General features: G+C 38.1%; 1 pseudogene; it reads left to right on the top strand.

The window, feature by feature from the left end:
• On the top strand, window positions 1-27,249 carry LOC114039264 (annotated as a pseudogene).
• Window positions 27,250-28,000: the final 751 nt, after the last annotated feature.

The raw sequence follows: 28,000 nt of genomic DNA, 5'->3' as shown, positions 1-28,000 counted from the left end.
ATAATAAGAAAAATGAGTTATGACATTGAGCGTTTTATTGGTTATGTCAATGAAGGACTGTTGTCCTGCATCTGCCGCAGTGTTTTGAAAGACCCTTTACAAGCTCCTTGTGAACATGCTTTCTGTACCTGTTGCATTCATGGATGGTTAGCTTATCACAGCAACTGCCCTGAAGATAGGCAAGCACTTAATATGTCAATGCTTCGACCTATTCACAGGTAATTGATGAGTTTATAGAAATAAAGTTTGCTAATGTTTGTTTTTTTACTTGTAAAATTGAGAGTATTGTTAATGAGTTGTTCAACTGTCAGTTCAGTTGGTACTGAAAATCACAAAAAAGTATGGGTAATTTTACCTAATTGTATCTTCATTATAATTTATTACTACAACATTGGGAATGAGATCAAAATAGCAAATCTAGCCCATGTAGATTCTTAATGCATTGTCTGATAAGTACAGTCAGCTAAATGTCAAGATTATTAGTTTGATCCCTGTATGGACCTCCTCATTGCACTTCATCCAACTTATGTTAAGTACCTACTATATGTAAAGCACTGTGCCAGAAGGCTTTGGGGGATACAAATATAAAAAGTACACAGTGCTGCCTTCAAAGAGTCCTTTACTAAGGAATAGGAAAAGGTAAAGGGGATAAAATGTGACAAGAACACAAATAAGCAAAATATGAAATACTACTCTGGAAGTATTTGAGGAGGTAAAGAACTATGTGATCGGGGAAGGAATGAACAATGTGGCACCTGAATTGAACCTCAAAGGAAGATAAGCATTCTGAATGGTAGAAATAAATCAGAAGTACATTTCAGGAATGGTAGAATGGCCTGTACAAATGCATGGAGGCAGAAGCTGACATATTAATGTTGAAAAAGAGTATAATGGGCCTACTTGTGTCAAATGTATATTGAAAAAAAGAAAAAAAAGCTGAACAATATGAAGAATATCTAGGAGACTGTTCCCTTAATCAAGAGGAAAGTAATGAGGTCCTGAAAGAGGTTGTGTGAGTGAAGAGGTTATAGATGTCATGAAAGTAAACCAATAGGACTTGGAATTAATTTGATATAGCAGGTGAGAAAAGGCAAGAATTGAGAATAACTGCATGGTAGATGATTTGGAGGACAGGGTTGTCATCAACAGAAAGAAGGAACTTTAGAGGGAGGGGGAGATTTAAGGGATGAAGATGATGAGTTACATTTTGGAAATTTTGTGTTTGGGGTCTCAGTGAAACAACTAAGTAGAGATATCCAGAAGGGAGTTGGAGATGTAGGACTGGAATTCCAAAGAGAAATTAAAGCTAAATAAATATAGGTTTTGGTCTCATTTGTGTAAAGGTGATATTATGAGAGTAGATAAAATCACCCTGGAGGAGAAAGTAGAGAGGAGAGTGGGGGGACCCAAAACAGTTTCAAGGAAAGAAAGAAAGGAAGAAAGAAAGAAACAAGCATTTGTTAAGTGTCTGCTATGTGCCAGGCACTGTGCTAAGTGCTTTTTGAATATTATTTTATTTAGTTCTCACACAACAACTCGGGGAAGCAGGTACTATTACTATTCCCATCTTATCATTGAGGAAACTAAGGCAGGGAAAGATTAAGTGACTTACCCAGGGTCACACAGCTATTCCTTGTCTGAGGCCAGATTTGAACTCTAGTCTTACTAACTCCAGGCCCGGTGTTCAATATACTACATCACCTAAGAGGAGCAGTAATGTTTTCTTGGTGGGAAATAGATGATGATCTATATTTTCTATAAAATATAAATAATGGTATTTGCACTGTTTATCTCCCAACATTAATGTGAGGAACATATTTTGCCAGCTTCAAACTACTATACAGAGGCACTGGGTTGTGTAATGGTGGTAGGATGGAAGGTCTGGACAGTGGCAGAAGGGATTATAGAGTGTGGCCCTGTTTATTGGAAGGCATAAAAGAAGAGATGGACAGCACTGCATAGGATATAAGAACTCAGGTATAGAACCAGATTTCTTTGGTACCAATTGATGGAAATAATGTAAAAGGATACAGTTTAGGAAGTATCCCCAGTGCCTGGCCCATGATAGACTCAGTAAATGCTTGTTGATGGATTATTGAAGTCTAGATTAACAAGAGTGAAGGTTCCAGTGGACATAGTGGAAGTTTGGGCAGAGAATGATAGAGACCATGAGAAATATAGATGAGTCTAATGGGAGAAGTAGCAGAGGACAGAGGTTTTCTCTTTGGCCAACAGCAATCCTGAATCACAAAGATTAGAAGAGTGTGAGATATTTGCTTGCCATCACAAAGGAAAAGTACCAACTACCAAGAAAGATGTAAACAAAACCAGCCCCTCGGGTCAAAATAGCATTCTGCTGTGAAGGTACCCCTGACCATTATGGGTAGCTTCCAGTTCAAGCCTTCTCACTGGATTGGAACGGGAATCTGGCGGGTTAATGATGAGAGTAGCCAGAAGATCCTGTGGCAAATGAAGTCTCAGCAATTGTTATTTCTTTGGTTTTCTATCACACAACCTTACTGTCCCATGGTAAACCAATGGCAACCACACCAGTGTGTGTTTAGTGCCTTCAAGAATCATCTTCATATGGGGCAGCTAGGTGGTGCAGTGGATAGAGCACTGGCCCTGAAGTCAGGACGACCTGAGTTCAAATCCGGCCTCAGACCAAATACTTGACACATTATTAGCTGTGTGACCTTGGGCAAGTCACTTAACCCTGATTGCCTCACTTAAAAAAAAAAAAGAATCATCTTCATATCCCTGAATATTGGAATTGACCTTTATAGAGGGCAAAATACATGTCAGATGTAGGAATAAAATAGTTCAAATTTTTATCCAATTGTCAATTATTCTCAATTCTCTTTAGGCATGTCTTCCTCGGAAAAATAACAATTACTAAATCCAGAGCTGGCAACGTAGGATACAATATATCAGTGGAGAGGGAGAGGCTACTTATGTACTTACTTGTGAGGACCCTTTTTAAAGATGCATTTCCCCCCCCAAATTGTATCTAGCTTTATTAAAAATATTTTCCATAAACAATCATGAACTGAGGCAATTTAGATCAAAACTATTTCTCTGTGTGTGTATGTGTGTGTGTGATATAGACCCCCAACCAGCTAGCTGTAAAATTCAAATCTGTCTTGTGGAAACGATTGTTCAATTGACACTGAGACTTAACTCACTTAGTGTTCCTTGGTATACTTGCCAAAACTTCCCCTTCCCTGGAAGCCCCTATCAGAGGGATGGTACCAAATCAAAGATATGTAATACTGAGGGACATCTCCCTCTTGTCATCAATTCAGCTAGATTTTTTTAAGGTGAATTCACCTTTCCATAACTATGTAAAAAGTTTCACAATTTCCATATTACTAAATAGCAAAGCACTCCCCAATGATCCATCCCTTGATGCCACACACCCTTTATAGGAGTTGTCTGAACCTATTTGGGCAAAAATATATACCTTGAATTAGACACTTGGGTTAGAAAATTCCTTTAAACTTCTTTCCACCATTCACAAAATAAAAATGAGAAGCAAGAACAAAATTTATTATTCATCAGGTGTATCCAAAAGAGCAAGAGTTGCAGTCATGCTATCAAGTCAAGCAAAAACAAAAATTCACAGTATTAATAGAGATTATTAAAGAAATTAGATTATGCTAGAAGGAACCATAGATAGTAAACTAATATAATTATTAAATATATATTCCAAATGCCATAGTATCTAAATTCATAAAGGAAAAATTAAAGAAGAACATATTACGCAATAATACTAGGAGACTTTAATGTCCCTGACTCAGATTTGAACATATCTGCAGAAAAGAAAACAGAAGGAAAAATACAGAATTGTACAAATTGCTGGAAAACTAGAGCTAAAAGACTTAAGGCATTAAGAATATACATACTTTTAGCATCAAATGGAACTTTTACAAAAATTGACCACGGGCACAGAGATATTATAAATAAACATCCTTCACAGACCATAAGATAATAAAAACTGGTGTTGTTATTGTTGACGTTGTTTCTCCTTCGATCTTAAAGAAGACCACGGCATCAGAAAGATGATGTATGACTTGCAAGTGAATTGGATTTATGTGAAGGAGGGCTGTGCAAAGTCACCAGTAATCAGTTAGGGAGCACAACAAAAAGCATAGCTCTAGGTGGAGACTTAATAATGAAATCCTGAATGAATAGATCCAAAAATAAATCATAGAAATAATGAATATTTATGTGAAACACAGTGACAGTTATGAAGTAATATAACAAAATTTCTGGGATGCAGCTAACACAGATCTTAGGGAAAAATTATGTCCCTAGAAACATGCATTAATAAAATAGAAAAGGAGAGGTTAAGGAACTGAATGTGCTTGTAAAACATTCAAAATTCATTGATTTCTTCCCAATGTCATGATGCTAATTGTGGTCCATTCAGATCTCATCCCAGAAAAGAATCTGAAAGGAACTGGGTAGGGTTATAGATCTTTGACGTATTTCCTTGCCAAAACAACTTTGTTGCCCTCCCTACATATATGTTACTTAACAACTTTTCATGAGGCTATCACGATTTTGAAAAAACAAAACACAGTATCCTACACTTAGCAGATATTTGATAACATACTGTCTATTACTGATAAGGATGGTATCCTGTATGTGTCCTCTGTTTCTTTTCCCTTCTGTCTCAGTTTCTATATGTCACTCTTTGACTCATCTGTTTGTATGCCTCTCTACATGTGTTTCTATGTCTCCATTGCCTTTACGTGTGTGTCTATGCCCTAGACTCTCTCCTCAGTGTTTTTTTCCCATAAGCAAAGCATGAATCACAATTTCATAAAGGCAAAACACCAAAGATGACTTTGTTGGGGTTAGACACTAACTCCCATCTGGTCAAAAGTAGAAACTTTTAAATGAATCATTTATTTATGCCGTTTCTGCTAGTTAACTTCATTTTTTAAAAAAATTTTATTAATTTATTTTGATTTATCAACAATCACTTCCATAGGGGCAGCTAGGTGGCACAGTGGATAGAGCACCAGCCCTGAAGTCAGGAGGACTTGAGTTCAAATCTGGCCTCAGACCAAACACTTGACATTTACTAGCTGTGTGACCCTGGGCAAGTCACTTAACCCTAATTGCCTAAAAAAAAAAATCACTTCCATAAGCTTTTGAGTTTTAAATTTTTCTCCCTCTCCCTCCCTCCCTTCCCAAGGTGACACACAATCTGATATGGGCTATATATACACATTCCTATTCAACGTATTTTCACATTAGTCATGTTGTAAGGAAGAATTAGAACCAGGGAAACGAAACAAACCAGAAGAAAAAAAATAGCAAATAGTATGCTTCGATCTGCATTCAAACTCCATAGTTCTTTCTTTGGATGTAGATAGCATTTTCCATCACGAGACCTTTGGAGATGTCTTAGATCCTTGTATTGCTAGGAAGGGCTAAGTCTGTGAAAGTTAGTCATTGCACAGTGTGGCTGTTACTATGTACAATATTCTCCTGTTTCTGCTCACTTCACTCAGCATCAATTCATGTAAGTCCAGGTTTTTCTGAAGTCTGCCTGCTCATCATTTCTTATAGCACAATAGTATTCCATTACATTCATATACCGTAACTTGTTCAGCCATTCCCCAATTGATGGGCATCCCCTCAATTTCCAATTCTTTGCCACCACAAAAAGAGCTGCTGTGAATATTTTTGTCCATGTGGTTCCTTTTCCTTTTTTATGATCTCTTTGGGATACAGTTCTAGAAGTGCTATTGCTGAGTTAAAGGGTATGCGCATTTTTATAGCCCTTTGGGCATAGTTCCAAATTGCTCTCCACAATGGTTGGATTATTTCATAACTCTACCAACAATGCATTCAACCATCTTCTCCAACATTTATCATTTTCCTGTTTTGTCATGTTGGCCAATCTGATAGGTGTATGTGGTACCTCAGAGTTATTTTGGTTTGCATTTCTGTAATCAATAGTGATTTGGAGCATTTTTTCATGGCTTTCATTTCTTCATCTGAGAACTGCCTGTTCATATCCTTTGACCATTTATTAATTGGGGAATGACTTGCATTCTTATAAATTTGACTTAATTCTCTATATATTTTAGAAATGAGGCCCTTATCAGAGACACTGGTTGTAAAAATTCTTTCCCAGTTTTCTACTTCCCTCCTAATCTTGGTTGCATTGGCTTTGTTTATGCAAAAACTTTTCAATTTAATGTAATCAAAATTATCCATTTTGCATTTCATAATGTTCTCTATCTCTTGTTTGGTCATGAATTCTGTTCTCCATAAATCTGAGGTAAACTATTCCTTGCTCTCCCAGTTTTCTTGTAGTATCAGCCTTTATATCGAAATCATGAACCCATTTTGACTTTATTTTGGTATATGGTGTGAGATTTTGATCTATGCCTCTACTAGTTAACTTTCAGGAGAACTTATTTATCCATTTAATCACAGAATTAGAATTGGAAGGGACCTAAAAAAATAACTATCTCTACACTTTTTGGGTAAATTCAGAATCTTAATATTCTGTGATCATAGTGTTTGCAAATAAAATTTAGGATCATAGATTTAGAGATAGAAGAAACCTTGTATTTACCTAAAAGAGAATCACCTCAATATTTTTTTAGGTTGCCTCAGAATCCTAACACTTCATGATTATAGTATTTCCAAATGATTTTTTTAGCAAGTTGAATTCCCATGGCCATTTGCTCATCACAAAGGACACTTTAATACTTATGTGTACTTTATATATTTAGGTTCACAGTGATATATCATTTAGAACCAGAGTAGTAATTTATTTGTGAATATACTGCAGATATATGCGAAATGATCTAAGTCGACTCCAGCTTCACTGCAGAAATGGAGAGCGTGGCTGTGAAGTGGTCTGTTCTTTACAATCAGTGAAGCATGTAAAGGGAATGTGAGTATGGTTGAATATCCTGCACAAATACAGGTAAATGTAGGCCAAATAAAATTAACATCCCATGACTTTTCAGAAAATCAAGTTACTGCCAACACAACTTATTCCTAGCCTAGGACCGTTTGTCCTAAATTCACTTGTGAGTGATGTCCTGTTTGTTCAGTAAATAATAGTTGTTATGTGTTCTGTGTAGTACTTTTTGTGAAAGCGCTCTAGGGGAAGGCTTAGGTGTATGAGATTGGGTATATAAGACTGCCCTCAAGTAACTTAGAAAACATTGTGAGTTTTTAGGATTCAAATAGATATCCAGATTGGTTTGATGAGAACATCTCAGGAATTAAAAGGCTACTTATGGGAAAGCAAATAATGCTAACATCTTATGACATGAGCAAATGGATGGGTATAAAAGCTTACATGAAAAATAGGACATGTAGATCAAGCCAAGACATACTATGAATCCATAGTAGGATTCAAAGCTGGAAACATCCTAGATCTTTTCCCCCCTCTATCATCTACTTAAAAACTAGGACCATTCATCTAAAACCAGTATGCTTTAGGTCTCCACAACACTTAGGAGTGGAATCACTGCACCAGGGCCCATCACCAAGAGACCATGTCCAACCTGAGAATTCTCAGGAATGTTATACAGTACCACTGGAAAGATTCAAAGGAACAACTAGTCCAGGGGTGAGGAACTTGTGGCCTCGAGGCCACATGTGGCCCTCTAGGTCCTCAAGTGTGGCCCTTTGACTAAATCCAAACTTCACAAAACAAATCCCCTTAATAAAAGGACTAGTTACTAGTCATTCGTTAACCTTCGGAGGCAGGCGCCACCTAGCTGGTGTCCTGCTTCATGAGCATTATCATAGAACATTAGAGGTGAAAAGTAGTTTAGATTCCATCTGGTTCAACCATCTAGTTAAGAAGAATCCCAACAAACCAGACAAGTATTCATCCTACCTAGGTTTGAAGACTTGGTGAGAAGGAACCCATCAGCTTCCAAGGACAGTCTGCCCCACTTTGGGATAACTCTAATCAATATTAAATTTTTCTAAATTTGCCTCTTTGCAAGTAAGGATCCTTTGCTTCTAGTTCTGCCCACACTTCTCTAGATGCTCTCCAACTTATCTAAGTCCTTCCTAAAATGCATTTCACAATACTGAACATGGTACTCCAGATGTAGTCTCAGAAGGGTAGAATACAATGGAACTGTCACCTCCCTGGTACTAGACATCATACCTCTTTTAATACAATCTAAGATCACTTAGATTTTGAGGGCACTGTTGACTCCTATTGGATTTATAGTCCAAGAAAGCCCCTAGATCTTTTTCTGATGAGCTTCTGTGTAGGCAGGGCTCTGCCATCTCATGCTTGTGAAGTAATTTTTTAATACAAGTATGTAAGACTACATTTATCTCTCTTAAATTTCATCTTATTAAATTTGACCCCAAATTCCAGCCTGTTGAAATCTTTTAGAGCATAAATCTTTCATCTAATATTAGCTGGCTATCCTAGCTGTATGTCATCTTCAAATTGATAACTGTGCATTTGATGCAGCTTAGGTGGCTCATTGAGCAAAGTGCTAGAGTCAGGAAGACCTGTGTTCAAATCCCCCTTCAGACATGTAGAGGCTGTGTAACCCTGGGTAAGGGTCACAGAATAAATTTCCTCATCTGTAAAATGGGGATAATTATGTTACCTACCTCACAAGGTTGCTGTGAAAATCAAATGAGATAATACTTTACACTGCTTTGTAAATCTTAAAAGTCCTATATAAATGTTAGCTATTAGTTGTTATTAATTAAATCCATTGATAAAATATTAAATACCACAGGATCAAACATAGATTCCTAGAGCACTCCAGTAGACACAATTTCTGCTGTCTTTGTTTAGTCATTTAGTCAATTTTGAATAAAATTAATCGCACTATCATCTAACTCACTTTTTTTTTTGCCCACAAGACTAGCATAAAACATTTTACTAAATGTTTTACTACCATTTAGATAAAGTATAAATATAGGATTCCTCTCATCAATCTCATAACCTTGTTAAAAAAAAAAGGAAATAATCTTCGTCTTCTGTGAACTGTTTTAAAGATGTTTTAACTTTGTAACAAGTATTTTTTCTAGATATTCATTAAGTATTCCTTTAATAATACATTCTAGAATTTTGCCAAGGATCAAAGTAAAATTGTTTTTTTTTTTTTAAATCAAGATATTTACACTTCTTCTATCCTGTAGTCCCTCTCTCATTCTCTCTAATCTTTCAGAGATGACTGGCAGTGGCTCTACCCTCGAATGTACTTCATCTGGGTCTTCTGCTCTGAACTCATCAAAAACTGCCAGATACACTGTTATTATCTCCTTATTTATCTTGAGTGTCAATTCCTTATTGGCCATTTTTACTGTTCTTTCTTATCCAAAGATACTTCTCCTTGTCAGAGAAAAGAGAAATTCAGTAAAAACCCAGCCTACTTGTGGCTGTCCCTGATGCCCCTCACACCAAACTGGCATTCTTTCTGTTCCTCATACATGATGTGGATGTTTGGTTTTCATGTCACCTTTTATTTCCAAATATATTTCTCCTACCCCTCCCCAGAAAGCCATCTTTTATAATAAAGGAGGAAGGAGGAAAGAAAAAAAGTTGCACAAAATTAAACAACTTTTCAAAAATGATGTGACATTATATATCCATAGTTCCCCATTTCTGAAAAAGAGGATAAATTCTCACATCTCTTCTTTTGATTTGCTTTTTTCTAATTTTCAGTGAGTTGGAGCAGTTTATCATATAGTTGTTAATAATTACAGTTCTTTTGAGAAATGTTTCATCATATCTATGGACCAAATATCTATTAGGAAATGGCTTTTGGCCATGTATTTGTTAGTTTTTTATCTCAGAGACGCCTGATGAAAAAAAATAGTTTTTCCAACCTTTTCTTCTTATTCTAGTTATATTTTATTCATGGCCCAAGCTTTTCAATTTCATATAATGAAAATTATCAATTTAATCTTTTATAATTGCCTCTGCCCCTTTTTTGGTTAAGAATTCACTCTCCCTCCCCATCCCCAACCTCAGCTATGAAGGTACATGATCTGCTTCTTTTCTTATTTTTGTCGTATGGTCATTCGTATTCAGAGAAGGAATACAAGGTGGTTAGGGAGAGGGAGTATTAGCACTTTGTGAGGGGAAGGCTTCATATAGAAAGGGATCTTGAAGGAAGAGAGGGATTCTCTGAGGCTCAGATGAGCAGGAAGTACAATATAAGTGGAGGGGCTGACAATGCAGGAGCACAGATATGGGAGATAGAGGTCACTTTGTGAGGAACAGAGGGAAGGCCAGATTGGCTGGACTGCAGAGTGGAGAAGGGAGATTAATGAATAACGATGCTTGAAAGATTCGTTGGGGACAGCTAGTGAAGGGCTTTAAGAGCTCAGTGGAGAAGGTTCTATTATAATCCTAGAGGCAATAGGAAGCCACTGGAGTTTATTAAATTAGGGGAACAGCATGATCAGATCTGCTGAAGAAAAATCACTTTGTCAGTTGTGTGGAAGATGGACTGGAGGAAAGATGCCATTTCAGTAATCTGGAAAAGAAGCAGTGAAGGCCTAAATTATGGTAGTGCCTGTGGAAATGTTGAGGTTTAAAGGTGGGCCATACCCCATCAGAAATAGAGAGGAAGGGTTGGATGTTAGAGCTGTCTGGAGACGGAATATTCATTGATTTTACTGGTATTCACTATGCATTTTAGAACATTTTGGATTTTGGTTTCTCTTTCCTATCACAGAAATGTAGTAATTTTGGAGTTAGTGACTTTCAGGTTATTCTGTTCTCCCATCAGGTTGTCCAGTTCAAGTTGAACAGTGTAACTTAAGTGGTCATTTAGCAGCATGTGAATTCCAAAGCCAGGAATGCCCCAAAGGCTGTGGTTTACACTGTCTTTAACTTAGAAAACATGCAGCATAACTGCATAGCAGAGCTGAGATCAGAGCTAGTGATGCTTAGGTAAGTTAAGATTTCTGTTTTAACCATAATTCTGAAATATTAATTTTTGTATTTATCAGAGACTAAATCCTGAAATCCCTATTATATCCCTATCAAGGGATATAATAATATCCCTTGATATTATTTAGGTGCTATGGGCTCAAAAGTATAAACATCATACATTTGAAAAAAAAATTCTCATGCACTATTTGTCTTGAATGGTAAATACTGCTTTGATAAAACTACCCAGACAGATATCAGTTTTTAGCAATATGTGCTTTCATATATAACCTATATCAGATTGCTTATTTTCTTGGGGAGGGGGAAAGGAAGGAGGGAGAAAAATTTGGAACTCAAAATTATATTTAAAAAGTGAATGTTGAAAAGCTACCATTACATGTAATTGGAAAAAATAAAATACTATTTACAAAAAAATATATGTGCTGTCACCCACCCTAACAGGCCCCATGTTTCCTCTGTGAAATGCCTTATTTCAGGAAAAGAAAGAATAGACTTACCTTGCAAGCCTGCTGGTGAATATGGGCACTGGCCCATCAGCTTTAGCTGAGCCAAGAACTCATCATTTCTCCCAGGGCAATCCCAGCACTGATGTTTAAGCACTTAAAAGTTTATCTAGAAATGTCTTTTCAAGCTTCTTTTTAACGGCCTTGTTTTATTTCTAGTTTGCTGATTCTGGCAATAGCAAATTTGTCTCTGCCACAGAAAGACTTGTGTTTTGTAGAAGTTATTTTCACAGCATACAGTCCAAGAGACAAAACCTTGATTTTACTTTCAAAATGACAAAGTATATATTCATTTGATGTGGAAAGAAACACTGGAAGAAGTTAATGTATATCTAAACTTTGTAACTGTACTGAGACTTGAACAACATAGGAACATAACAAGCATTTCTGTGGCAAAGTATTATAGTAGGCCTATGTTCAGATTCTACCTCTGACACTTACTAGTGGTTTGACCATTGGTAGATCACTTAACCTCTCTGATCCTCCATTTCCTCATCTGTAAAATGGGGATAATACCTAGAATCCCTACTTTACAGTTCTGTTCTGCGTGGGGGCACCCCAACTTTCTGTTTCTCACACAAGGCACTTTTATCTCTTCAATCCATGCATTTTCATTGGCTGTCCCCCATCCTCTCCCCTTTCTGGCTTCTCGAGCATTCTTCAAGTATCAGCTAAATCCTGCCTTCTGCAAGTAGCCTTTCCTGGTTCCTCTTAACACCTTCCTTCTGAGATTGCCTCCTACTTTTACTGTATTTATCTTATTCATACATAGTTATTTATTTGCATGCTCTCTTCCCCACTCCCACCCACCCACATTAGAATGTGAGCTCCAAGGCAGGGAGTCTTTTTACCTCTCTTTGTATCCCCAAACTTAGCATGGAGCTTGGCCCATTGGAAGCACTTAAATACTTGCTGACTTGATAACTTTAAGGCACTACATAAATGAGAGTCATTTGCAAAATGCATTTAGATCATTTTTTCCTCAATATGAAGAGCAACCCTGTGTAGAGCATTTTGGCATTTCCACATTTACATTTTAAAGATAGTATCTTCCAGATGTTAAATGAGTTGCTTAATGCCACACAGAATAGTGTTTAAAACTTCTCGCCCTCTGAGTTTCCAACTTTGGTTAGCCAGTGAGTCGTACTTTCTAATATTTAGTAAGAATGTACCTTTCTTTCTTATTCTTCATATATCCCAGATTATTTTGTTTGTGTTTGAGGAGGAAAGCCCATAGACAAGTCATAGTTATTTTCCCTATTTGTTCTTCAGATGCTATCTTTTCCATTCTTATTCAATTCTTTCTACGTGATGAATGTCTGTTTTTGATCATTTCTCCATCTTATACCTGCTTTTTTTTTTTTAGAAATCACATCCTTCCCAGATGAAATTTTCCTAACCTGACTGTCCCTTGTCTTGCTCTCCAAATCACATTTAGCTACTCTATCTCACCATTGGATTCACTTCCCATTAACTTCTTTGCTACAACCTTCCCTTTCCCAGTAAGTGGTGGTGCAGATACTCTTAAGCAAACCACTGATGACCTGCTCCCTCTTCTGTCCACTTGGAATTCAAACCTAAACCCTAGTGAGTACAGCAAGAGGTGAGTTAACTTGCCTTCTATGCTACTACACCATCTATTTCCACTCCCCTTCAAAGAATCATCAAAAAATAAATAATAAATTTTAGTTCTAAATGTATTTAGCAGCTAAACCTTGATAATGTCTTTCCTGCATATCTCATGCAGTTGTCCTTTCTTGTCTTTCTCAATTTAGCTTATTTTAATTTGTCACCATCTATGATTGTCACCTTTGTTCTTGAAGCCATGGTCTCAGGGTCCCACAAAAAATGGTAGTTAGTTCTGATGAAACAAAAGCACTTTTTAAGATTTGAGCTTCTTATATTTTATACCCTACAAAGAGTAGATTTATAGGCACAAGTATAAAAGTAACAGACATAGCAAATTGATGATACAAATTCATTGGACGATTTTATAAAGAGCAATTTGTAGAAGACTTTTCAGTTGTGTTTGCAGAGACAACATGTTAGTCATTGTTTATAAATTAAAAGTAGTTTAACTGCTAAAGTAGTTTGGCTGATGTGGGGCCACTTACCTTAATTTAATTTCTCTCCTAAATGGAAATGCCCAGTGTTGAACATAAGCAGTATTTCCCTTCCACCCCACCTCACCCAGACTGCTATTATTTTTCATTGCATTCACCTTGTTTTTTCTTTTAAAAAAAGATTAATATGGGCGATCTATATGTAAAGCGAGAGCATGTCTAATATATTATGTTTTAAATGGAAACTAGACTATTAAAATGAGTAACTTTTTTAGATTAGAGATGATATACAGAGTGGAAAAGGCAGTGCATGAGATGGCGTCTAGATTGGATTCACAGAGGCAACATATGGTACAAAAAGAAAGTCGTCTGCAAAGTGAAATTGTACAACTTAAGGTAACTGCTATCACTACTCCAGAATTCATTAAGCACCTCCTATGTGCTCTCATCTGTGCCTAATGGGTATCTTTGCATGCATGTATGTGTGTGTGTATTTTTTTTTTGGAGAGGGGGTCAGACAGTGGGGTTAAGTGACTTGCCCAGGGTCACAGAGCTAGTAAGTGTTATGTGTCTTGAGGGCGGATTTGAACTCAGGTCCTCCTGAATCCAGGGCCGGTGCTCTATCCACTACACCAAATAGCTGCCCCGTGTGTGTATTTTTTTTTCTCCTTCCTCTTACCCCCTCCCCAACACAGTTTCCTCTGAAGGTTCTGCCTCTGCTGAGCAAGCTGCTTGGCAGTGCTCTACTTTCAGATGCCGGAATTAGCACTCTCTTCTGTTCTTGGTCAGTTCCTTGAAGCTGCTTCCTTGCTGCCTCTCTTGTGTTTGTGTCTCTCTGAAAAATATGTTTCTGGGGATGGGTAGGTGGCACGGTGGATAGAGCATCAGCCCTGGAGTCAGGAGGACCTGAGTTCAAATATGACCTCAGACACATAAACATAATGCTCACTAGCTATGTGACTCTGGGCAAGTCACTTAACCCCAATTGCCTCACCAAAAAAAAAAAGTTTCTGTTTCCAACCTGTAGTCACTGCCTCTTTGTGTCCATATCTGTCTACCGAGTGTGAGTCTGCTCCCTATTAGATGCAGACTCTGATGCAAAGAGCCATGTCTGAAGGATGTGGAGGGTGGTATCTTTCCCTCCTCAGTTCTCCTTCCCTCTGGTTTAGGTGCAAAGGTCTCCTCCACCAACCTGTTCCCCACCATTCCTCATTCCAGAGCTGGTGGGCTCAGTCTTTTAAGAGCTATCAGAGGAATGGCCAGTCTTCTTCCAGTCAATGGCCTTCTTCCTTCTAGTCCACTCAAGAAAAACCTGATTGACAAGATGGTAGCAGGTCTTTGTGCTTTATTAACGCATTAATAACTTATTACCTCTGTTGTCCACTAATGGCTTGGGAGGGGGAGGTTTGCACAGAGGGTAAGAAGAGAAATCATTCAGTCAGAAACCAACCATCTCTTCTAAATAAGCATTAAATTGTCTTTCATTTGTCTTACTGAATTTAGTTACCTTATTTTGTCTGATCTGTAATACCTTGTAACCTTCTACCTTACAATGAAATTGAAAGACTGAATTTCTGGTCCATATATCAGACGTAATACTACAACTCAACCAGAGGTAGATTTCTCTGTTACTGGTTTTTCAGTATATGGAAGGTTTGATTTGAAGCAGTAAAGCTCCAAATCACAAATGCTTCGAAGTATTTTGTACTTATGTAACATGACACGCTTTCAGTGTTTGGTTTCAGCTTATCTGTAAAAATCTAGTCCAAGATTTGAGAGTAGCTCAGAGGGTGATACCCACCAGGTGTCACTCTGAGCAGCTCTCCCCCTCTGTAGGACACACCTATAGTGCCTTTCTACTTGATAAAAGAACAAATCTTACATGATTGGTTTTGAAAACTGAAGGATGAACAACAGCTGCTACTACTGCTTGATAAAGGAAGCTCAAGTCTGTAGAAGCCTAAGCAGCACCTGTAATGGTGCTAACTGACTTTTGGCTTGGCTGTGAAAGCAACTTTGCCCCTCAGTTCCAAATCATAACATGAGAGAGAAAAAAAAAATCAACGTGTTTTTAAAAATAGAAGTAACTGCAATTATCTGGCCTTTGCCCCACACCCCTTGAAATTAATTCACACCCTCAGTTCTCTTTCCTTTGTATTCATTGATGAATTTTTAAAAATTTTTATTTCTAATAATAATGATGATAATGATAATACTGTAAAGTAGATATCCTAAAGATGTCCTAAATCTGAGGAAAGGAGGAGAGGGAGAGGGAAAAGTCTATTTATTTTGAAGTCAAACTAATGATAAGGATCTTGCAAATCTAGAATGTGTGGGGAATGGTTATTGTAGCATATAAAGCAGGAAATCCTAATCGACTTTTAATACCCTTTGAACAATGACTTTTTTTTGAAAATTATCCTTCCACTGTCTTCCTGACACATGAAGGGTTGTGAAATCTTCTTTTGGGACTTTAAAAAAAACCTACATAGTGAAGCAGCTAATGTGAGTGACTATGCATAGTAATACTGACTAGAGATACCCACTGATGATTTAGACACATAACACTGCTTAATGTATATAAAATAAAATAAAAAGGAAAATATACAAACTCTCTTTTACTCTCATGCAGAGAGAGTCATAGGTAGCTCTCTTTCCCTTTTCATGCTTCTTTGATCTGTGCCATCAAGGAAAGTCAAAGCACACAATGTAAGCCTGTAGAGAAGGGCAAGGGGAAGGACTTTGGCTCCCTCTCTCCCTCAGATGCAGGAAGAGCCAGTGTTGCTCTTCCACACCAATTCGATAGCTGGAAGAATTCATAGTAGTTTATAGACCCAGACCCTGGTCTGGGCATGGAGTGCCCACTGCTTGGGTATCCCAGCCCCTGCTCACTACTTCCACTGGGAGCTTCTTGTTTCTCAGCTCCAGCAATGAGAAGTCATAAAACATAGTCAATATCCCTTTTATCTTTCCTTTTGTTGCAAGGGAATTAGTAGAACCCTAATGGCTATCTCATTTTTAGCATGAGGTCTCAAATTATGTTCCCCCTTATTTGGCCCCTTGTAAAATGATCCATGGAAAAATTCAGAGGCAGTTAAAAATAAATTAGTAGATTGAAACATCATCAAATAATGTCGTTGGAGATTTTGTTTTATGTAGTACTGCTTTAGCCGATGGCATAGACAAGATTTATGATTTGGGTAGGGATTGGACTAGATACCACTTGGGGTCCCTTTGAGCTCTTAAATATGAGTCTAATAGAGTCAATCCTAAAACCTGCTATCGTAGCAGGAATCCCACAACTCTTGCTATAGTTGTACCTTCACACTTTCTACCAAGCACAAGCTTCTTAATGGGACTCTTTTCTAAATGACTGTCAAGTCTCTCCACATTTCATCCTTGTACTCTCCTTCACGTACTCATCACCTCTGGTCTGACTAATTGATCTTCCTGCCTCAAATCTCTCCTCTCTGCAGTCCATTGTCCACATGGCTGTCAAAGCGATTTTCCTAAAGTGCAGAACTGACCATGTTAATTCCCCTGCTCAGTCAGTTTAAGTTAATAAGTGTTTATTTAGCTCTCCCTCTTCTGTGCCCAGCTCTGTGCTAAGCACCAGGGATACTAAGAGAAACAAAAGACAGTCCCTGCTCTCAGGGAGCTCACAGTCTGCTGGAGACATGCTGTTTTCAGCATATAAACAACTGTGTGCAGCACACAAGATACACACTGGATAAGCTGGAGATAATCTTAGTGAACTCCAGTGTCTCCCAGCCACCCATAAGATCAAATACAGAATCATCTATTGGGTGTTTTAATCCTTTAGCAACCTGCCTTTCTGGCCTTGTTATAGGCATTTTTCCTCTTTCTGCTGTATTCCAGCCAAGCTGACTTCCTTCTCCTCCTCACACACAACCCACTGTCTCCATAGCTGGAACGCATACCCTCTGTCTTTACCCTCCTACCCCTCACTCCCTACGCCTTTCTTGATCCCCTCTTTGTTTGGTGCCTACCACACAAAAATATTCACCTTGTATTTATTTTGTAAATGTTGTGTATATAAATTTATATGTTCATACTATTTCCCCTGATAAAATACAACCTTCTTGAGGACAGGAATGATTTCCTTTTTGTCTTTGTATCGCCACAGTGCCTAGCTTAATAAATGCTTGTTGATTGACTCTCTTCAGGAAGAATATATTCTCCCAGTGTCTCACCTGTAAAAATATGTGCTGGACTAGTTAGCCAGGAAAGCAGTCTAGCATTCTGTGAGTCTGAGAGCTATCGGTTCACATTTGTTTGATTTCTCCCCTAAATTCCATTTTTCCTTAGGTTCACTAAAACTAAAAGTGATTTTTGGATTCCGTTTATGAAAAATTAGCAATTAGTGCCTTTTCTCTTACTGCCCGTACTTTGTGGAAAGTTTAGCTATAACCAACATGTTGACAGGTTAATTGCCAAGGATATAAACTTAAAGATGTTCCTTAAGTTTGGGTTCATCCATGTATGAGAATTCCTCTGTAAATGCTACACATGAGTTTGGCTAGAATCCAGTGAGCAAATAATACTGAGTTCTGCCAAGACTCTGAATATATGTTGGTTTGAGAATTACATTAAACAATTCTTTTCTTAATAAAATACACTAATATTTAGGCTTATAAGCACAGGAAAGACCTTTACTCCTGTCATTAGAATTAAGACAAAATGAATTGATTCTTATCCTTCATTGTGTTTTAATTATAAATATAAATCCTCCATTTCCTACCTTTAATGCCAAGATTTCTATTGCTATTTTTTGTTGTTCTACTCACTAAGAGTCAGGTGTCCCAAATGATGTCCAGTGTGCAGTCTATCATAGGAGCTGAAAGGCAGCTCTGTCAGGAGCTAGAGCAGGAAAAACAGAAGTTAATGGAACTTATGAAGAGCCTACTGGACCGTAAGTCAACAACTGCAGATGGAAATGAAAAACCAACCAGCTTGCATTCTTTGACACGACTGGAAAGTGTGGGAAAAAAAAAACCCAGGGAGATGACAGTCATCTAAAGAGGGTATTGCTTCTTGATTAGAGGCTTAACTCCAATTTTCCTTCACTTTACCTATCTTAGATTTAGTGGAACACCTTGCTATCGAATCTAGATATTTTAACCTAGAACAAGGAAAAAAAAATCATTAAACTACTTCCTGGAAAGAGACTTCCTTTCCACCCCAACCTTTGCCCTCAATACATGTGCCGTTTGCGCCGCCGTGCACTCTCCTCCTATAAGGAGCAGGCTGCCAAGGTCATACTTACCAGTCTTCAGAGCCCACCCAGATAAACACAGAGAGGAGCCGATCAGGAGGTGCAAACACTCGAACTTTATTCAGAGGCCATCACAGCAAGGCCAAGCAGGAAAGCAAGAGCAAGAGAGCAGGAGCAAGAGAGAGCGAGCTCCGACCCCTACCACCCCTAAATACTTTCCAAGTCCCTCCTCCTCAGCCCACCTACCAGTGAATGATTGTAGGATCAGATACCGGAAGGGGATGTCTGGCGTTAGCGCTGCACCAAGGGAGAGGACGTGACAAAGGGAGCTAGGCCCGGATACCGGAAGGAGGCGTCTGGGGTTAGCGCTGCAGCAAGGGAGAGGACGTGACACAGGAGGCTAGGCCCGGATACCGGAAGGAGACATCTGGGGTTAGCACTGCACCTAGGAAGAGGACTAGACAAAGGGAGCTCGTTCTCTGCCGTCCCACTGCCACGTGGCACAGCCCCCTGCCTCAGGAGCACATGCTCCGGCTCCTTCCCCGTATCCAGTTCCTATCCCAGTTCACCACAACTCCACATGGCACAGTCCCCTGCCTCAGGTGTGTAAGCTCTGGTTACTTCCTAATATCTTGTCCCTGCCCCATCTTGCCACAACCCCCACGTGGCACGTAGCCAACATCAGACAATCCCTCACAAATACATGCTAATGTTCTCCCACCCTTCTAAACACCTATTACCTCCATCTTCACCCCATGTAAGCCACATTCAGGGATGATCAGACCTTTCTTCTGACCATCATTCATAACTATTTAAACTCCATGATCCAGAAGTCTGAAATCTGACTCTCCAGCCATGACATCCTATCCTTCAATATCTTTTTTGCCTCACTGGACTAAACCTATGCTTGGCCTGCCCATGACCTCCAGTAACTCCACCCCTCTCTGTTCTTCTAGCCCAGGGGTGGGGAACCTGTGACCTCAAGGCCACATGTGGCCCTCTAGGTCCTCGGTTCCCCACCCCTGTTCTAGGCCATCATTCCTGTTCTGGCCTCTTTTCTCTTCATTCATAGCTGACCTTTTTGACCATCCACTATTAGCTGCCCTTGGAACTTCTTGCTCGGTTGTCTTCTTAAATTATTTGCATGCTATTAAAAACTTGAAAAAGGATTAAGGGGAACTGTGCTTATAGGATGTTTTCCATCACCTCATGTGGGCCTTTACTATTCCATAGCAATGCTTTTATTCTTCCCTGATTATCACACTACACATTGGCTATTTCAGATCTCCTTCTCTCCTCTCAAAGTTCCTGTGCCATGCCTTTACCTCAGCAGAGTGCCTCACTTCCTATTTTCATTGAAAAAATAGAGGCCATCTATGATGATTTCCCTCATCTCCCCTTTAATATGTCTCAGACTCCTCTTCTTAATCCCCCGTTCTCTCCTACCCCAGGCTCTGGTGAAAAGGTGGTCTTTTACAAGTCTAATCCTCTACTTGTTCTCTTCATCCTTTCTCCTCATATCTAGGTGCCTCCCCCTCTCAGCTTCAGTTTCTCTTTATCCACTGGCTCCTTCCTGACTACCAAGCATTTCCCATCCTTAAAAAAACCTTCATTTGACCCTGCTATTCCCTCAAGTTCTTATTCTGTACCTCTCTTTCCTTTCATAAACTCCTAGAAAAGACTGTCCATGCTCATTGCCTTTACTTTCTCATTTCTCACTCAATTCTTAATCCATGTTATTCTGACTTCTGACTAAAACTATTTGTTCTTTCCTAAGTTAGCAGTGATCTCTTCAATCCGAATCCAATGTCCTTTTATCAGTCCTCCATTTTTCAGACCTCTTAGTAGGTTTTGATGTTGTCAGCCATCTGGATGCTCTTTCCTTCCACGATTTCTCTTTGGTCTCTTTTTACCTGTCTGGCCATTGTTCAATACTCTTTGCTAGATAATCATCATGTTTCCATTCCCTAAGTATATGTGGGCTCTGTCCTATGCCACCTTCTCTTCTCTAGATATCCTCTCTTGATGATCTCATCCATGCTGATGACTCCCATATTTCTATTTTGAGCCCTAATCTTAACTGCCTGTTGGACATTTCTACCTAAATGTCTAATAAGCATCTAGAATTCGACATATCCAAAATGGAATTCATATTTTCCCCCAAGCCCATCCTTGCCTGTGTTTTATACTTCTTCCATCCATCCTTTACATAGCTGTCAAATAGATATTATTAAAATAAAAAAAATCTGACCATAGAATCCCCTCCTGAAAATTTTTGCTGAAAACTTCCTATTGTCTATAGGATAAAACACCATATCCTTAACTTGTCATCTAAAGCCTTCCACACTCTGGCTCCTATGTACCTTTCCAGTCTTATTTCATATTACTTTCCTTCATAAACACTTCATACTAGACAGATTATTCTGTTAGCTATTTCCTTCCATCTTTCCAACTTTCCATCTTTCATCTCTCTTCTTTTGTGCAGGTGGCCCTTATTGTGTCTAGAATACACTCTTTTCTCACCTACCTCCTAAAACTCCTGGATTCCTTCAAAGCCCAGGTGAGTTTTCCTTCTGCAGGAGGCCTGTAATCATCCCATCACTTATTAGTATTCTCTCCCTCTTGAAATTACTTTGTAGTACTTATATTTAATTACTTGTATACAAGGAATATTCTGCTAGTAGATTATAAGCTCCTTAAGGACAGGGACTGTTTAGTTTTTGTCTTTGCAAATCCAATACGTAGGCCAGGACTTTACACATATTAAGCTGTATAGTTGTTAAAATAAGTTGAAAAGCTATTTTTCACAAAAGTTTTGATTTTCCTCTATTTTATCATTACCAGAGGGGAATTTAAAATCATTGATTTTTAATTCCCATCACTAAAATTCTTTTCTGCTTCATCTTTGTATGAAGATTTCACTGAGCTTTTAGAGAGTATACTAATCAAGGACAAGCCCTGTCAGGTCCTGCCAGTCTTTGAAAAGGCTTTGAATATAGGAGCTAAAGTAGAAGATGCTCATGGCCAGATTTGCCAGCATATGTTAAAGATTGTGACCACATCAACTCCAAAAAGAAGGATCTGCCACATAGAGCCTCTGTAGTTTGTATCAGTGAAGGGCATGCCCCTAACAGAAGTATCACAGATCTGTGAAGTATTGTGTATGTAAAACATACATCAATATATTTTAAATTTAAGAAGCATTTGCTAGTGAAGAATATATTTTAAATCTAGCCTATCAAATGTACCCAAAGTAAAGTACCATTAATAGCCTCTCATTTGTATGTTTATTTCAACTCCAGCGTTCTAGGGTTTCTAAAATTTTTACCGAACTGTTATACTCTATTATACTATGAAAAACAAGGATCCACTAAAAAATTGTTGGATTTTGGAGTAGGAATGGCATTTATAGATCATCTAATTAAACTAATAGAGAGATACATGTATAGAAAGTATGCTGTCTAAAACAGAAATATACTAACAAGTCTTTGATTTTTGTGGGGAGAAAAAGGATTTAACTGTGTTCATAGTAAATTAAGTTTAGCAGGGTGTTTTGGTTTGTTTTTTAGCTCTTATGTGCAAGACATAATGAAGTGGAGAAAGTCCAAGGAATTCCTCTATTCCCTGGGTAGTCTATATAATGAAATTGGAGAAAAGGTAAACTATGAAGTAGATATTATTTCAATTTGATGGCTGTTCATTGTGAATTGTAGAAGCACAGAACCTCAAGAGTTGGAAAGGAATTCCGGAGATATGTAGCCTAACAGCCTTAAGTAAGAATTCTTTCAACAACATTCCTGACAAGTGGCTAGCCATTGGGTAATGATTTCTAGTGAAGAGGAACCCACTTGCATTTAGGGCAGCCCCTCCACTTTGGGATAGCTTTGATTGTTACAGTTTTTCATTGTATATTAAGCCTATGATCTCCCTCTTCAGACCTTCTGCCTCTTGCTCCTAGTTTTATCTTTTAGGGCCAAACAGAACAAGTCTAATGCGTCCTCCATGTGACAGTACTTCAGATAATTTAAGAAATTAAACTGGCTTTTCTTTTTCAAGATATACAGCCCCAGGTCCTTCACTTTCTCCCTGTATGCCATGGTTTTAACAGCCCACCCAAATCTTGGTTGCCTCCCTCCAAATACTCTGTAGCTACTCAGTGTCCTTCATAAAATTTGATGCCTAGGCCTGAAAAGATATGATCTGACCAGGGCTAAGTCTCTATGCTGGATACTAGTTTTCATTATTGTAGCCTAAGACATAGTAAGTAGCTAGAGGGCCAGCCTTGGAGGTGAAAGAACTGGTTAAAGAATTGCCTCTGCCACATACTGGCTGTGTGACCATGCCACCCAAGCCTGCACCTAGATGTCACAGAGGATAGAGTGCTAGACTTGGAGGAAGACTTTTTCAAATCCTATCTCAGACACTTAATAGCTGTGAGACCCTGGGCAAGTCAGTAAACCTCTCTGTGCTTTATTTTCCTCATCTATAAAATTGCAATAATGACAACACCTAAGGTTGTAGTGAGGATAAAAATAAGATGAAATCTATGTAAAGCTTTTTACAGTCTTTAAAGAATTATATTAATGTTAGCTATTACTTACCAATTTGCTATATACCGAAAAGGTTCTAATTTTTTATCTGCATTGATGGAGTTTCCACACTAGGAATTCCACATATTGATAAAATCCCAGATTATGACCTTTCAATAAAGATAGGATTCAGTTTTTCTGGCTGTCATATAAAATTGTTGAAGTATTCATGAAGTATCCATGTAGTATTGTGAATACAGAGCTAGCCTGGGAATCAGAAATATGTGAGTTAAACTCCCACCTTTAGCCTACATTGGCTTTCTGACCCTGGGCAAATTACTTAATCTCTCAGCAGATCAGGCAATCTCCAAGACTTTAAGTTGCAGAGCAGGTGTTTCCTCACAAGGATTTACCTCAACCAGTTAAAACCACAGGTCCAATTAAATAAAAAAATCATACTGCTGATTCATTGAACTTGCAGTTCAAAAACCTCCCCCAGATTTTATTAAGTAAACAGTTATCTATATATGCCTCTCCACTTCTAACTCCATATCATACTGGTGAAATAGGAAGTTTGTACCAAGTATAAAACTTTACATTTATCTCTATTAAAAATTCATCTTATTAGACTTGATAAGATTGCTATCTATACCTTTATCCACAATGTTGATTAAAAAAAAAAAAAACATTTTAAACAAAAGGCTGAGTGCAGGTCTTTGGGGCACGCTACCAAGATGTCAATATCATTGAGCCATTAATGGGTCCAGCCATTCCACCAGGTCCAAATCCACCTAATCATACTATCATCTCACCTAGAGGCATCCTGTCCACAAGAACAGCATGAAGCATTTTGTCAAATGGCTTGCTCAGATCTAGCCAAAATATAACTACAGCATTTCCCTGATCTGGTAACTGTCAAAAATGGAAAGAATGTATCTGCCATTAACTGTAGTTGATGAAGTAGGTTCTTTGAACACTGTTTCCTTTCTTAGTTGTCCTTAGTTAAATATCCTTTTAATAATATGTTGTAGAATATTTCCAGGAATCCAAGTCAAACTCTCTGAGCTATATTTTGAAGATGCCATTTTCTTTTCCCTTTTCTGAAAATCAGGATATTTGTACTTCTGTAGGGCTGAGGCATCTTTCCTGTTTGCCATGACCTTTCAGTGGTCACTGGGAGTGGTACAGCAATCACATCCACCAGGTCTTCCTTCTGTTGCCCTGAGTTATAAGAATTGGTCTGAACCTGGTAATTTGATCTTACCAAGGACAGCTCTCTTTATGTCCCTAATGATACTGGGGTTTTAACTCCCTATTAGCCATTTTTGTTCTCATTTTTTCAGTTCAAAGATAATTTTCCTTCCCAGAGAAAACAGAAGCAAATTAAGAGTTGAGCAGGTCTATCGTTTAATCATACTTCTTTGCCAAGATTTTGATGTTTGCCAGGTTATTCCTGCGGTTCTGTGTATATGTTCATATGGTCTGTAGTGTACTTCAGTGAAAATACTGTCTCTTTTTACTGATCTCCACCATCCTTCCCTCTCTGGTTCCTGGATTTATTGAGATGAGCCTGTCTTTGTAACAGGCTCTCCTATTTTCCTCCCTTTCACCCTGCCCCCCCCCCAAAAAATCATAACTATCCTGGTTTCTTAAAGTATACTCTTCCAGAATCATATTCCAATAATGGGTCCACCCCACCAAGTCTCATTGATACTTGTGATGTGAAATTTGCTTCCTTGCATTAGGATCTCTAATTCACCCAAAATATGTTACCCATATTTTGTAATTTTCTACATAGACATCCAAGACTAAATTTTTTTTCCCTTGATTTCATCTACAAATTTCTGGATAGCTCTACTGATATTTTTCTTCCTACTCATGGTTATCAACTTTTTGATCTCAGGATCTCTTTACACTCTTAAAAATTATTTAGTACTCCTCCAGAAAGCTTTTTTGTAGGGTTCCATCTTGATATTTACCATATTAGTTATTAAGATCTCTAAACATTATTATGAAAAAGTTCTGATCTCAAGGATCCCCTGAAAAGATCTCAGGATCCTGGTGGGGTGGCAGGGATGGTAGTCTGGAAAGCTGATCACAAGCCACACAAAGACATGATAAAGTAGCAACGAGAGATACTCAATTATCCAGGTATTTTCTGGATTAAAATTCCATAGTAGATAATATCTCAAGAAGAATAGGAAAGTCTCAAGAATGAAATTCTGAAAACACAAAGGGAAACAATTCCAATAAAGACTTGTCTAAAGAGCTTGATGGGAGAAGAGATGTGAAACAATGGCTAGTAGGGATGGATGGACTGATGAAGATTTTTTATGGCGGAGACATGGACATGTTTGCAAGACAGTAGGTAGAGAGAGATTGAAGTATGAAGTGGAGATGATACGTGGGGTAATCTGCTGGAGAAAATGGGATGGAATGGGATCACTTGTCCATGTAGAAAGGTTTGCCTTGTAAGGAAAAGGGCCATCTTTTTATGTGAGATAGGTGAAAAAGGAGATAATGGTAGAAGGCATCTGAGTGATGTGATGGAGTGTTCAGAAGAAGAGGAAGCTCTGAGCAAATGGCCTTGATTTGTTTTCAATGAAATAGGAGATAAGGTTTTCAGCTGAGAGGGTAGGGGAATTCTGTGGGAAGTTTGAGATGAATCCCTGGATAGATGCCTCAAATGCTATTCTTCCTCCATTTTATCTATTCTTTATGATATCTACCTAGGGGTGGGAGGTGAGGATGGTGGGGAATAGAATCTTCTTCCCCAGTCCTTCTTCATTTAAAGCCCTATTGATTAAATTTGCAAGACACCCAGGAAATACATCCTTACCACTGTTTATTAGATGCAGGCCCATCTCTGGTTAGGAATGTGTCATCCCTATACTTTAAGCCAACATGTAGAAATTCAAGTCTCATTCTCAAACACTATCTTCTTAAGCTATCCTCTTTTCTGTATTCCTTTTATCCCAATGGTCTAAAATGACCTGCCTAAGATTTCATAATCATTGACAATACTTTTTTAGGTTCTTTCTTGCAGTGTTATTTGTATCCAGATGAATGCATCAGAAACATTTTTTATATGTCTTGGAAAGTTTTCTCTTGTGTCTTGTATACAAGTCTCTGCAAGACACAACTACTCTGCAAGACATACGTGACTTCTCTGTTGTAGCTATCAAGTTGACAAAGAGCTGCAAGGAGTCCAGTAACTACTACTCTTCTTTGATTTTTCTGCTGACCCTAACTGGATAAGCTTATCTGATAGCTTCTATGGCGCTACTGCATCATTTTTTGGGAAAATGAGCAGCATCTAGGTCTGTCCTCTTCAGGAAGAACCTCAGATATGTACATTTCTAATAGTACAGCTCTCCTTTTCCTTCCCTTTGTGTCACACTGTTTCCTTTTCCATGACAGGGTCAAGTTTCCGTTTTTCCACCTCAGACCCTCTTTTCCCTAAATGTAACCTTGCTTCTGTTTTCCTTTACTATATTTCATCACCCCTTGACTACTTAGCCTCTAGAGCATAAAGAAGTACTCTTCAAGACCTTTTTCTCCAAGAAAGAGATTGGTCTACACATAAAACACAGATAGCAGTCCCTTAGCTATTGCAGAAACACAGACATCCACATTCAGAATCACTATACAATTTCCCCTGCTCTTCATAGAGGTTGATATTTTCAGCATTGTCTTTACTCTGTGGGTGTTTACACCACTGCGTTAAATACCTGGTTAAAAGTTTTACAGCTAGTTATCACCTCCTAATCATTTGAGATCTCCACTAAAGGCTTCTGATGAGGTACTACATGAGATAGCTATGGACTTGGCTATTTGACATTAAATAGATCCAATCTGAACTCAGTCTTAGTATGGATCTTTTAAAACTATTCTAATCTTTTGGGCAAAGATAAAATGTTTGTATCTATACAATTACCCTATAGTTTTATATTTTGTTTCTGGACAGGTACTGCACAATTCTTCAACCTAGGAACATCCATAATGGATCTGTCACTTTACTGCAGTCATATGGACTTTGTAATAATTTGCTTCTAAGTGTAGCATTTAAGTGCAATTGTTATTAACTATAAAAAATTTTGAACTTAGGAATGGAATTAACCTCAGACACTTTACTGCATTAAGTCATTCTCTATATTTTCATATTTAGATTTACATTTTAAGTACTTTTATCCCAAATGGAAATTATATTGTTTAGAAAACTGTCTGCATTGATGATTTAAAGACATGTACTGTGCCATAGAATATGTGCCTTTTAACATAGACTTGTTACGCAACTTTCTGTTAGGCAATATTTCTCAGATGTGCAACTGATTATCACTTGCATAATCAGTTACACTTAACTAGGTAAATTTAATAGGAAAATATTCACTGTTTGCCTAATAAAATGAACAGGGCCTTATGAGACTGGTGATAGTTACCATCTTTGGATATGCTACATTGCCATAATTAATTTGGCTTTATAATAGTGTTCCAAATAAACCTTTGTTTATAAATAATTGTCTAAAATCTTTTTTTCCTTTTTCAAAAGGAAAGATGGAGTGTTCAGAAGAAGAGGAAGCTCTAAGCAAATGGCCTTGATTTTTTTTTTTCAATGAAATAAGAGATAAGGTTTTCAGCTGAGAGGGTAGGGGAATTCTGTGGGAGGTTTGAGGAGATGAATCCTTGGATTTTGTCTCTTGTTCACTTCTAGATGCCTCAAATGCCATTCTTCCTCCATTTTA

This window comes from Vombatus ursinus, unplaced genomic scaffold, assembly GCF_900497805.2.
Source record: "Vombatus ursinus unplaced genomic scaffold, bare-nosed wombat genome assembly UNPS02011767.1, whole genome shotgun sequence".
Taxonomy (NCBI): Eukaryota; Metazoa; Chordata; class Mammalia; order Diprotodontia; family Vombatidae; genus Vombatus; species Vombatus ursinus.
This window is presented reverse-complemented; position numbering and strand designations above follow the sequence as displayed.